Consider the following 12,647-nt stretch of genomic DNA (forward strand, 5'->3'; position numbering starts at 1 on the left):
GCCAGAAGATGCTTGGATGAGAGAAGGGGATTAATTTTATTTTTATTCCTGTGAGTGTGGGGGAAGTTGGGGGAATTGGCAGGAGCTAAGGGAGGGACATTTGTTCATGTTGTCCTCTCTCTCTTCCAAAGCTTCCTCCCTGCCTTTTGTCAAAATTTCTACCCATCTTCCAAAACTCATTTTTTATAGGTAGTAGTGGTCTGTAACTGCAACCTAGAATACTCTCCTCCATTCTTGCAGCTCTCACGGGGTGCATGTTGCTTTGCAGTGGGTTGTATTTTTGTTTGTTTGTTTGTTACCATGGAGTGGGTTTGAAACCACTGTCCATTGCTTTTTATAAGTTGGACCCTTTATCTTCTAGGTCCTTTTGTCTTTAAGGTCAATGTTTCTAGTACTTCTTGTTACCATTATCAATTACAATAACAATGATCATTTATTGAGCAGCTACTATTGGACAGACTTGTGCTACATACCTTACATACCTTGTCTCTAATTCTCTCAACCCTGCAAAGCAAAGTGAGTTTTTATATTATTCTCATTTACAAACAAGGGAATTGAGATATTATTCTCATTTTACAAGTGAAGGAATTGAGACTCAGGTTTGACTGAGATCCCCATCTGGGACGTGGTGGGCTCAAGAGTTGAACATGTGTGTCTTGCTTCTTCGTATCACCTTACACTGTATTCGATTGTGTCCCTAACTGCACTATATGCCCCTGATGCAACAGCAGTTTTAATAGTCCTCTGGAGCCCCAGTGCCTAGCACTCTGCATGGTAGGCCTGTATTAAACATTTGTCTCTTAGTTGATTAATAACAGCTTGACCCTTACACATCCTTTACTCATTATTACGACTTACTTGTCTTGCTCCATTCCCTGTGGGCTAGTGAACCTTTACCTACCTGAAGTGGAACATTTACTGAGGGAACCCATATGTTTGCTAATGAAGCCAGACCTTACAGGTCCATCCCCAAGGACGGAGTTCCAAGGCTCCTAACTACACCTAAACACCTAGCCCAAGATGACATGGAAGGTTGCCCCTATTTAGAAAGACGATGAAGGCGAAGATGTGGCTACCATGGTGAAAACTTAGCTACTCCATTTTTCTCCTGGCAAAATCCTACGTATCTCCAAAGTCTCAGTTCCAGTGTCATCCAGCTTCCCAGGCTGACAGCACTGACCATGCCTTTCCTCAGACCCCACAAACTTTATTTTTGGTGGTATACACAAATAGCCACATGGTATTGCAATTTCAGATGCCACTGGCTCTGTTAGTTCTTGTGCTCTGGAAGAGCACAGACCACGTGTGTCTCATTCTCTCTTGTACCCTCCCAGCCCAAAGCCTGTAAAGCTGTAAACCAAACCGTCCCGTTGATGAATGGGGATATTCTGTAAATGTATTTGCCTGCAGATTCTGTAGTCCCTGAGGGGCCTTATCTCCAGCCACCTTTATGTTAGGCCCCTCGGCAACTGCCCTCACCCCATCTCCTCTCTCAGGGTAGCCTGGTTTTTGGCATTGGACCAGCTCCATGGCAACTTTCCCCAGTCTCCATCTGGAAACTGAGTGAAGTTCAACCCCTACCTAAAGAGATTAGTGGAGCAAATACTGTCTGGGTATGTTCAACTGTCTGGGTATGTTCAGCTGTCTGGGTTAGGACAGCTCAGTATGGCATCAGGATTTTTTTTTTAAATAAATTTTTAAGTTTTAGCCTACTTTTAGATTTATGGAAAAGTTGCAAAGATAGTACAGAGAGTTCTTGTCTAGTCCTCTCCTGGTTCCCTCACTTGGTCACATTTTATATTACAGTGTACACTTAGCAAAACTACGAGACTTATATTGGTACATTACTATTCACCCAACTCCAGACTTTATTTGGATTTCACTAGTTTTTCCACTTATGTCCTCTTTCTCTTCTGGGATGCGATCCAGGACACCACATTGCATTCAGTTGTCGCGTCTCCTTAGCTTCCTCTGGCCTGTCTGACAATTGCTTAGTCTCTTGTTTTTTTGTGACCTTGTCGGCAGGGCTCCGTCATCTGTTTTCTAGTGCCCTGGAAGCACATTTCCTGTGGCTGGTGCTACATGCTACAGCTAGGGTGGTGGTGGAGCAGCCGTTAAGAGGCAATACTCCAGATGGCTGAGGACAAAGACCCAGCAGCCGGCTGCCCAGGCACCCCTCCTAGCTCATGTGCCCACTGTCCACAGGATCTTGGGCAGGTCACTTGGTGTCTTTATGCATTAGTTTTCTCAGCTGTAAGATGGGGAATATCCCCAGAAGACTGGCCTAGGGATTAACTGTCATGGTCCATAGAAAGCACACATCTTAGAAAGATCCTCACTCAGTGCATGTTGAGTGTTTAGTGAAGGTTGCGCGTTGTCACTGTTATTTAAGTATTCTAGAATGACCATGAGGGAGAGGAAGCTTGCGAGACAGAGGCTGAAAGGAGGGTTTGGGGAGAAGGCTGAGGATGGAGTAAGACAGTATTAGTTCCTTTCTTCCTCCTCTCTGTGTCCTTGAGAACTGAGTGCCATGGTGGTGTCCAGAGGCCAGGGCAGGAGACAGGGGAAGGGAGTGGAAGTCAGAGAGGGAAGAAGTGTGGGGTGGAGGAGGAAGGATCTAAAGGACACCTGAGATCTCCAGGAGGAAGAAGAAGGCCTTCTTTGAATCTCCTTGAATGGCTCCTGGGATGAGAGAGAAAGCAGGAGGAAGGTCTGATCTTCTCACCCTGAGTGGCCTTCTTGTAGGTTTCATTTGGGTAAATCCACGCATTCCTCAAAATTTCTCCAAGGAGTCACTTCTGCCAACATTCTCTAATAAGATTCCATCTTCCCCAGGCTCAACCTTGAATTCCGGCAAGGTTGGGCACTGCGTCTTCTCTTGGGTGTTTAATTCCTTGGGCTAAGCACTGTCCTCACCTGTCATGTGGTGGCGTGTCGCATGGACTGTTGCTTGGCAGATGTTAGATGTGCAATAAATACTGCCGGATGAATGAATGAACAAATGAATCTGTTACTTTGCATGGAACATTGTGGCTGTGCTGATGGGTAATGAGGCCTTGAGATGCCTCTCTGAGTTAATGAAGGAGTGAACATTGGATTAGACCACCCAGGTTTCTAATCTTGGCTGTGTTCCTTATTAACTGTGTGATTCTGGATGAATTAACCTTCCTAGCCACAGATTCCTTGTTAGTGTACATAACATCTACGTAGAGGGCCTTTTCCCCCTCTTCTTCCTTACTTGGGACTTTTTATCCTTCTTCTCTAGACCCACCTCAGGTCTGGAGAAGCAAAAGCAAGTAGGATGGCATGTGAGGATTAGACTTCAATGATTTTTGTATCCGATAAGCAGAATGCAAGTTCTTCTGAAACACACATAGAAGATTAAGAAATACCATGTATTAAGACACAAAGAAAATGCCAAATCTCACAGAATAAAAGTCATATAGGCCGTTTCCTAACAGTGATATAATTAGAAATGAATACAATAATTGTCCTCCCCAGGCTAATCCATATTGGAAATGTAAGAACGCCTTTCTAAATAACTCTCGGGCTAAAGATAAATCAAAGTAGAAATGACAAACTATTTAGAAATAAATGATTGGCCGGGTGCGGTGGCTCATGCCTATAATCCCAGCACTTTGGGAGGCCGAGGCAGGTGGATCACCTGAGATTGGGAGTTTGAGACCATCCTGGCCAACATGGCGGAAACCCTGTCTCTACTAAAAATACAAAATTAGCCGGGCATGGTGGTGCATGCCTGTAATCCCAGCTACTCAGGAGGCTGAGGCAGGAGAATCACTTGAACCCGGGAGGTGGAGGTTGCAGTGAGCCGAGATTGAGCCATTGCACTCCAGCCTGGGCAACAAGAGCGAAACTCTGTCTCAAAAAAAAAAAAAAAAAAAAGGGAATGATCACAAGAGTGGTAAATATCAAAATTTTGGAGAAGAAGTGGAAGAAGAATTGAGAGGGAGCTCTGTTTCTTTAAAAGCATATAGTAGAAAAATGACAGATTTAAAGCACATGAGGTAAATGCCAATGAATACATGAAATTCTCTCCTCCTGAGACATCTAGTGTCACCGTCTAAGAATTGGCATTAGAATTGCATCTTTGACAGAAACTCTTAGCAAAAACAAGGCCCAATTTTCTGCTTTAGATAGCACGATCTTGGGCATTTAATATGTGCCTGGCATTGCTCTAAACATGTCACCTGTAGTACTGATTTAATCCTTGCAACAATTCTATGAGCAGATTATTCTTGTCATGTCACAAATGAAGAAACTGAGGCACAGAGGTTAAGTAATCTGTTTAAGACCATATAGCTATTAAATGGTAGAGCCAGGTTTTCAACTCTATATCTCTGTAGAGGTACAGAGATGCATCTGACTGCCTGAGTTGGATTATATAACTGGTATCTTTTTCACTCATGCATATAGGTTAATCCAACTTAGTTTTATGGATGTTGCGGTATCCCCTGAAATAAGCGAGAGCGTGTTCACTGAGCCTGAGTGGGGAGGGCGCCTTCACGTGCGTGTAGTGGGGAACAGCAGGAGCCCTGGGCTCCCACAGACTTGCCTGTGAGTCCTAATGAGGTCATTTATTAGCTGAATCATTTTGGATGAATTATTTAATTAAGCAGTTGTCTTACCTGGAAATGGGGAAAGTAATATTTGTCCCTCAGAAGGTTGATGGGAGAATTAATACATTTGAAACCACAAAAGTGCCTGCAACAACACACCCACACATTATCTATTATTATTATTATTATTATTGTTAGGGCACACTGAGTGGAGTGGGGTCCTCAGGGACCTTGGCTCTTGTCCAGTTGTCCACTGGCTCACTGGCCTTGGGCTCACTGATAGGATTTATTCTGCAGTGTCTTCGTCTTTCAAATAGGGCTAATTCTTTCCTCAAGTTGTTCAGCTAGGGCTTTCTTCGAAGTAAAAGCATGAGGCTCACTTAGGATATCATTATCTGTCGATTTCCTCTTGATTTCATCTGATGAGTGTGTTGGGGAAGATGGAATTAAGTGAAAAAGGGAAGTGTGCCCTCTGGGAGGGTTTCACTGGAAGAGAAAGCACAGCTTAGTGAGAGAACTGGGCACTGGAGAAGAGTCATTTGACTCTTCACATAGGAAACAGAGCATGGAGTGCCGGTTGAGAACCTACACTCAGAATTTCTGGCTCTTTAAAGAAGAGGGACTGGAGAAACCAGATGTTGGGCAGTGTGTGCATGGGTGTGTGTGTGTGTGTGTGTGTGTGTGTGTGTGTGTATGTGTGTGTCTGTGTAACCTTTGTAAGTGGTGGTATTTGTCTTTAGGAATCCCCAGACCCTCATTTGGAGGGAGGCAGTTGGGAGAAGTGGGTAGCAAGGACAAGAAAAAACAGGTGTCAGGCTGGGTGTGGTGGCTCATGCCTGTAATCCCAGCACGTTGGGAGACCAAGGCCGGTGGATCACCCGAGGTCAGGAGTCCAAGACCAGCCTGAGCTACATGGTGAAACCCCGTCTCTACTAAAAATAGAAAAATTAGCTGGGTGTGGTGGTGTGTGCCTGTAATCCCAGCTGTTTGGAAGGCTGAGGCAGGAGAATCACTTGAACACAGGAGGCAGAGGCTGCAGTGAGCCGAGATTGCACCACTGTACTCCAGCCTGGGAGATAGAGCAAGACTCTGTCTCAAAACAAACAAACAAACAAAAAAAAAACCCAGGTGTGTCATTGTCTCTTTGAGTTAAATTTATTGGGAGGTAATCTGGATTTATAAAGAAGCATCTGTGTATCCAGAGAAATAATTGTTTAAATTTGGAGAAGAGAAGTTGCAAGAATTTGTACTCACTTGGTTGTGCCACGAGGGGTGCTGTCCCACCGGCCCACAAATCTTTAATGTCCCACTGTGGGAAGTTAAGGACCAGATATACCCTTTCCCTTCCATTATTTCTTTGACCCAGAAACTTTCCTGGGGGCTCCTGGGCTTTCTGCCTTGTCCTGGGACCCTTTTGTCTGCCTGGGGTCTGGCACCTGTGGCAGGAAGAGATTCAGAGCTGGTGAACAGTGTGCTCTTCCTCTGGGATGACTTCCTTTTTCTTTGTCTCATTCTGCCTTGCTGCTCTGATTTGTAAAAATTCTTAAGGAGATACTGATGATTTAAACTTACGTTGCAGATGTGTTTTAACTTGGAAAGGAGGGACAAACTCTTTCTTTTTAGAAAGCACTTGTTCATCTATTTCTGTGATTTTCCAACTTTTTTTCTTTCTTTTGTAACAGTAGGACTCTTTCTTAAAATGAAATCTTATATTGAATCCCAGTGTATACAGCAGATAAAAGTAAAGCTCTGCAGATTGAAGAGGGAGTGAGGCTCAGGACGGCTACATCCCCCCATTGGCTTCCTCCTCCCTGAGTACCCTGAGTGGGGTTTCTGAGGCACATGTGAAGTTTCCCGGGTTTCCACAGGTCTGCACTGGAAAGCCAAGCCCCTCCTTAATTGATGAGAAAGGCTTAATAGAAACAAATGTTGTCCCCAAAGGGCCACAGCTCCACTCTCTCAGCCCAGGATGCTTTCTGCAGGGTTGGGCTGCTTAGCTTCTGGGCCCCAGCTGCTCTCAGTGAGAAGCTGCCCTGAGCAGCATGCAGTGCGATAAGAAGGGCTTAGGACAGATGACTTAAGCTTGAGCTGTGTTTCAGCAAATCAGTAGCTGGGAGACCTTGAATAACTTACACCTTCTCTGACCTGCACGTTCTCAACTACATGCTGCAGATGGGATTCGTTGACGTGGTGTACACAAAGCAGCTAGTGTCTTGTGGCCACCTAGCACCTACTAGGGGCTCTATAGGTTGCATATATTTTTATAAATTATATGAGCTAATGAAGAGAGGAAGCTGTGGTCAGATAGACTAACAATGATAGAGAAGGCAGTTGAGACAAAGACACTGAGCCTTGAGAGAGAGGAATTGCAGTTCAATTGTTTGAGGTTGCATTCTGGGCCCCTGAACTCTTTCTACTTTCTGTCCAGAGAGGAGGTCATAGCCCTGGCTGACCTTTCTGGATTTGGGTGCACACTTGAGGGGTAGGGTCGGGGGAGATAGATCCCAGGTTGGAGTTCATTGTTGCCTAAGTCATTGGTGATATCTCTCATCTCCTGGGGTGAGAGGCATCTAGAGGTTGGGGAGGAGAGGAAGTTGATGGCTGGGCTTGTGGTTCACTTGTATGTTTTTTATTGTGGCTGATATTGCAGGTACTGTAATGTTCCTATTACCACATATGTTGATTCTTTGATAAAGATGCTGAAGTTCTTTTCTTGGCTAAGCTCAGTCATGTGGGCTGAAGATAAGGGCATTGTATGTTTTCCTTGTCCTTGGGTTCTGATGCCTCTAGATCTGCAAGAGAGCACATGTGTGTCAGAAGGGCAGGAGCCCTTGCCCTGGGATTGGTTGAGCTTGCTCTGTAGGGAAGCCTGCTGGTAGCTCCAGTTTCATGTGACTCCAGATAACATGCGATGATGGCCTCTTCCTTGAGTTTTCTGATCTGGACCAAACTTTGTTGTTGTTGTTTTGTATTTTTGGAAGTGGCATGCTACAGTGGGAGAAACTCTGCATGGGAAAATGGAAATCCAGAAACCTGGGTTCTACTCCTTTCTGTGTCAGTAACTCATTATTTCATCTTGAGCCTTGGTTTCCCCCTGGTTTCTGTCCAGACCTCCTCTCTGGACAGAAAGTAAAAAGAGTTCAGGGGCCCAGAATGCAACCTCAACGTTTCCCCTTTTCTAAGTGAGGGGATTTGATGGTAAAATCTTTAACATTGCATTCAGCTCTGAAAGTCCTGTATCTGAAGATACTCATATCCAGGTCAAAGCTATAGAGAAGTTGACTTGGCCAGATCTTATATATGGTTGCTTTACTGAGTTCTTACTGTGTGCTCTACATTGCATAGGGAATTTTAAAATATTATCATATTGAATTCTCACAGCATCCCTGGCAGATAGCATATATTTTTTTATAGAAGGAGGCAGGGAAAAGGGGTGGATTTTGCAGGGATTCTCTCTGTTGCAGTAAAACCAAAGAGTACATTTTGGCAGTGCTGGTAGGCATGCAGTCACATTGCATGTGACAGGCAGATTCAGTCAGTTGGTATCAACTTCAGCTTTCTATGTGCCCAGCCTTGTGTCAGGTGCCCAGGAGATACTAGTAACACTTATGAGATACTATCCCTGACTTCAAGTTGGTTAAAATTGAGCTTGAAGTTGAGATTGCAACTCATTAAACTATTTGATAAACATGAAGTGGGGCAAGTTTTCTGGGAGAAATGCGCCCTGAGCTGGGCCTTAAGAGTTGTATTTGGATAGCAGAGGAGTATATGAATATTGGTTGTGGTTGGGAATAAGGGGACATAGTTCTAATATGACTATTGGTGGTGGTTGGGAATAAGGGGGCATGGTATTAAGAAAGCCCAGGAGCAGGAAGCAATGGGATGTGTGCAGAAGACATAAGGAGATCAAGTTGATGAGCAGAAGGTGCCTGGGGGAGAATAGTGGGAATATAGCTAAACGCATAAATACGGTCAGCTTCCAAAGAGTTATGACAGACAGGCTGAGGACTTTTACACAGTAAGTAATAGGGAACCATCATGTATTGGGAAACAGGGACATAATGGGATTGGACCAGAGAGATAATGGAGGTGGGTATGGGCAGGAGGCTGTTGTAATGGTACAGGGTCTGCTACTCAAGCAAAGTCCAAAAATACTCTATTATTCCTATTTTATAGATGAGGAAATTGAGGCTCAGAGATATGTTACACGTGTGTAACTTTACAGGGAGGTAGCAGTGTGGTTTTGTTACATGGCTCTATTACATAGTAGTGAGGTCTGGGCTTTTAGTGTATCCATCATCCAAATAGTATACATTGTATCCATTAAGTAATTTCTTGTCATCTACTCCCCTGCACACATGTGTTGGGAAACAGGGACACACACATTTCTTTTTTTTTTTTTTTTTTAAGAGGGAGTCTCGCTGTCGCCCAGGCTGGAGTGCAGTGGCGCGATCTTGGCTCACTGCAGGCTTTGCCTCCCAGGTTCACGCCATTCTCCTGCCTCAGCCTCCCAAGTAGCTGGGACTACAGGCGCCCATCACCACATCCGGCTAATTTTTTGTATTTTTGGTAGAGACGGGGGTTCACCGTGTTAGCCAGGATGGTCTCGATCTCCTGACCCCGTGATCCGCCCGCCTCGGCCTCCCAAAGTGCTGGGATTACAGGCGTGAGCCACCGCGCCCGGCCACACATTTCTTTATCCAATCATCCATTGATGGATACTTAGGTTGATTCCATATTTTTGAGGCTCAGAGGGGTTAAACCATCTGTTTAATGTTCAGTGAGTAGCATGTGATGGACCGTGATATAGAGCCCTGGCCATTCTGTTGCCATGGAGCCGATCTTACTGACTTAGCCTTTAGTTTGAGAACTTCCTGTGGTGGTGGTGGTGGTGGTGGTGGAGGAGGAGGAGGAGGAGGAGGAGAAGGAGAGGAGGGACAGTGATGACTCAAAGGGGATTCTGCTCACGTAGACCCACATCTTTTCAGCGGGGCAGTGGGGTTAGGCGCTGATGTATGCCTTATATTGTGCTTTCCCTATCTGATCGCTTTCAGTCCTCATAAAGGTCATAAGGTCTGTGGGGGTATTACTACTTATGGGTTAGAAACTCAGAGAGGTTTGGGACTTGACTGAGGCATCTCAGCCAGTAATTGGTAACAGCAGGTTTTGGACCTAGGTTTCTGTTTGCCCATTTCACAGATTCTCACTGAAGGCGACCAGGCTGCCTGGCTAGATCTGCTCAAAGTCAAGAAGTAGCCATTGTGGATGTGGGGAATCCCTGTATGGATACTAGGGGTCTCGAGAACTTACGTCATGATGCAGTAATAGGTGTCTGCCTCCCGTGCTCCAGGTCACAGTTGTTCCCAGCTTCTGGAAACTTCCTTTAATCCATCCCATAATGGTAGCCTCTTCCCATTTCCTTAACACATGTGTTTGAAGGCTGAATTGATGTCTTGTAGTGTATACGCGTGTGTGTGTGGATATATGTATGTGTTTGTGTGTGTGGGGGGAGGGTGTGTGGGTGTGTGTGGGTGTATGTTTGGAGGGGGTGTGTTGGAGTGTGGGTGTATGTGTGTAGTGGGGTGTGGGTTATGGGTGTCGGTGTGTGGGAGCTTGTAGGTGTGTGTTATGTGTGTAAGGGTATGTGTGTGTGCTGTATGTGTATGAAAGGTATATGAAGGGGTAGGGGTGTATGTGTGGAATGTACGTGTGTAGGGTGTGTGTATGTGTGTATTTATGTCTAGGGTGTGTGTATGTGGGGTGTGGGTGGGCGGGTGTATGTGTTGAGTGTGTGTATATATAGGGTGCGTGTGTATGTGGGGAGTGTGTGTGTGTGGGTATATGTATGTATACAGATATACTTGAGGTCTGTCCCCTCAGTCATTCTCTAGATGACTCTGAAGAAAGGATACTCCCCAAAAAGCTTATTGATTCACTCTCCTAGAGGAAGACCGGGTTACATCAAACTTCTTGGGAGCTGCAACTCTCTAGAGGTTGCTGAGGGGCCAGAGAGTTGATGATACTTGATGAAGAGAACATTTTGTCTCAAACTTTAGAAACTGATGGTGAATCCTGGCTGCTAGTCTCTGTGGAAGCTAGTTATTTATTCAGCTAAAATTGGTTAAATTTCTATTATATGCCTGGTACAGGATGAGCACTCAGGAAATGTGGAATAAATTAATGACAAGTACAGTGCTCAGTTTTAATTGCAAGTGACAAAACCCAAGTCTGGCTAAATGAACTTAAAAAAGACCTATTAGGAGGATACTGTTCAACTCATTGAAAGAAGACTAGGGAAGATCTATAGAACCTGCCCAAAGCCAAGAGGTGTGGTGGGAAGCATGGGAACGAGGGCAGCTCTGGGAATTTCATGGACATCTCTGGGGGCAGCCATTGACTGACTCGGGCCCATTCACTTCAGACTCCTTTCACAATTCAGATTCCTCAGGGAGCTTGGGTCACTGTTGATCGACTCCCCCAAATCATGTGGGGGGCGTGAGGGGTTGCTCCACAGAGGAAGGTGTTTCGAGCAGACACAGACACACATACAAGTATCCACTGCGGCTGGGTGCAGTGGCTCACAGCTGTAATCCCAGCACGTTGGGAAGCTGAGGCAGGTGGATTACTTGAGGCCAGGATTTTGAGATCAGCTTGGGGAACTTAGTGAGACCCCCGTCCCTACAAAACAATAAAAAATTTATCTGGGCCTAGTGGTGCATACCTGCAGTCCTAGCTATTTGGGAGGCTGAGGTAGGAGGATCACTTGGGCCTAGGAGGTTGAAGGTGGGGTGAGCTGTAATTGCGCCATTGCATTCCAGCCTGGGCAACAGAGTGAGTCCTCCTGAATAAACTTGCCCCCACTGCCCCCACACCCCCCCACCCCCCAGCCCACAGAATCTCCAGGAGTTTGTAGTCGGTGGGGAAAGACAGGTGAGTAAAGGGGTGAGTAAAGGGCTGTGATGGTTGGTGTTGAAAGTTTGTGCAAAGTGCAGTGGGAGCTTAGGGAGGTTTTAACTTTTGCATGCGGGAGCCATGCCCAGGTCAGGCATACAGACAGAGGTTGTCCGAGCTGAGTTTTAAGAGCTAAGGAAATTTTTGTCAGTTGGACCAATGCCTTTCAGGAGGACACCCTGTGTGATAGAGTGATCTAAAAGAATGGTGTGCCCAGGAAATGGTGTGTCCAAGTGCTTGCTTGGTCTAGAGTGTGCATCATAGAAGGAGAAGTATGGGTGGAGCTGGATCTTAAAGGGCCCCACGTGCTCTGTTAGGCACTGGACCCTTAAATTCTAGGAGCTGAGCTATCATTGGATGATGTTATGTGGCAGAGGGACATGGTCAGTTCTGAGTTTGGGGAAGATGATTGGGGAGGTGGTAGCAGTGCCCTCAAATTCAACTCCCTTGCATGTGGCTATTAAGCTGGGGATGCTGATTGTTGCAGACCAGCCAGAGAATGAGATGCTGGGGGAGCCAATCAAGAGACTCTCCACATGGCTGGAGAATCCCAAATAGCCATAGGATTTCTGAGTAACAACTTCTGCTGTGGATTCAGGGGGATGCTAGTGGGTGAAGGAAAGAGGCTTCTGGTGACATTCATTGCCCATGGAGTTCTGAGTGTTCGAGAGTGCTGTATCTTGGACTTAGAGGGTCAGAGGCTGCTGAAGCTTGTGAAGAAGCAGGCATGGGGGGTTTATCCCCTGCCTCACCTCCACCTTTCACAACAGTCAGTTCTCTGTGCTTAGAAATCAGCAATGTGCTGTGCAGCAGCTGTCTGGGAAGAACATTGAAGAGGAATGTAGAAACAGCTCGGGCCCTTATGCTGGGTGGGAATGGAATCACTTCCTTTAGATGGCCATTTTCTGAATTTTTACAGAGGAAGTTGAATGAGATTGAGAAAGCTTGGGTCCCCAGAGTTGGCTAGGGGCCGGGGGAGAGCTTCCTCTTTCTTATAAACAGGAGCTTCTGACAGGGAGTGACATAGCATTGTTTCCTTTGTGATAGGTGGTTTCTGAAAACAGGAAAATCTTTACTCCTAATGTGAAAATTGAAAGCTTATGCTTTGTAGGAATTGTG

General features: G+C 45.7%; 1 protein-coding gene across 13 annotated transcripts in view; it reads left to right on the plus strand.

Moving 5' to 3' along the window:
• Positions 1–12,647, plus strand: part of STX3 (syntaxin 3) — a 58,598-nt gene that overhangs the window by 13,068 nt on the left and 32,883 nt on the right. The gene's annotated exons all lie outside the window — the stretch shown is intronic.

The sequence above is a fragment of the Hylobates moloch genome, unplaced genomic scaffold (genome assembly GCF_009828535.3).
Source record: "Hylobates moloch isolate HMO894 unplaced genomic scaffold, HMol_V3 SCAFFOLD_5, whole genome shotgun sequence".
Taxonomy (NCBI): Eukaryota; Metazoa; Chordata; class Mammalia; order Primates; family Hylobatidae; genus Hylobates; species Hylobates moloch.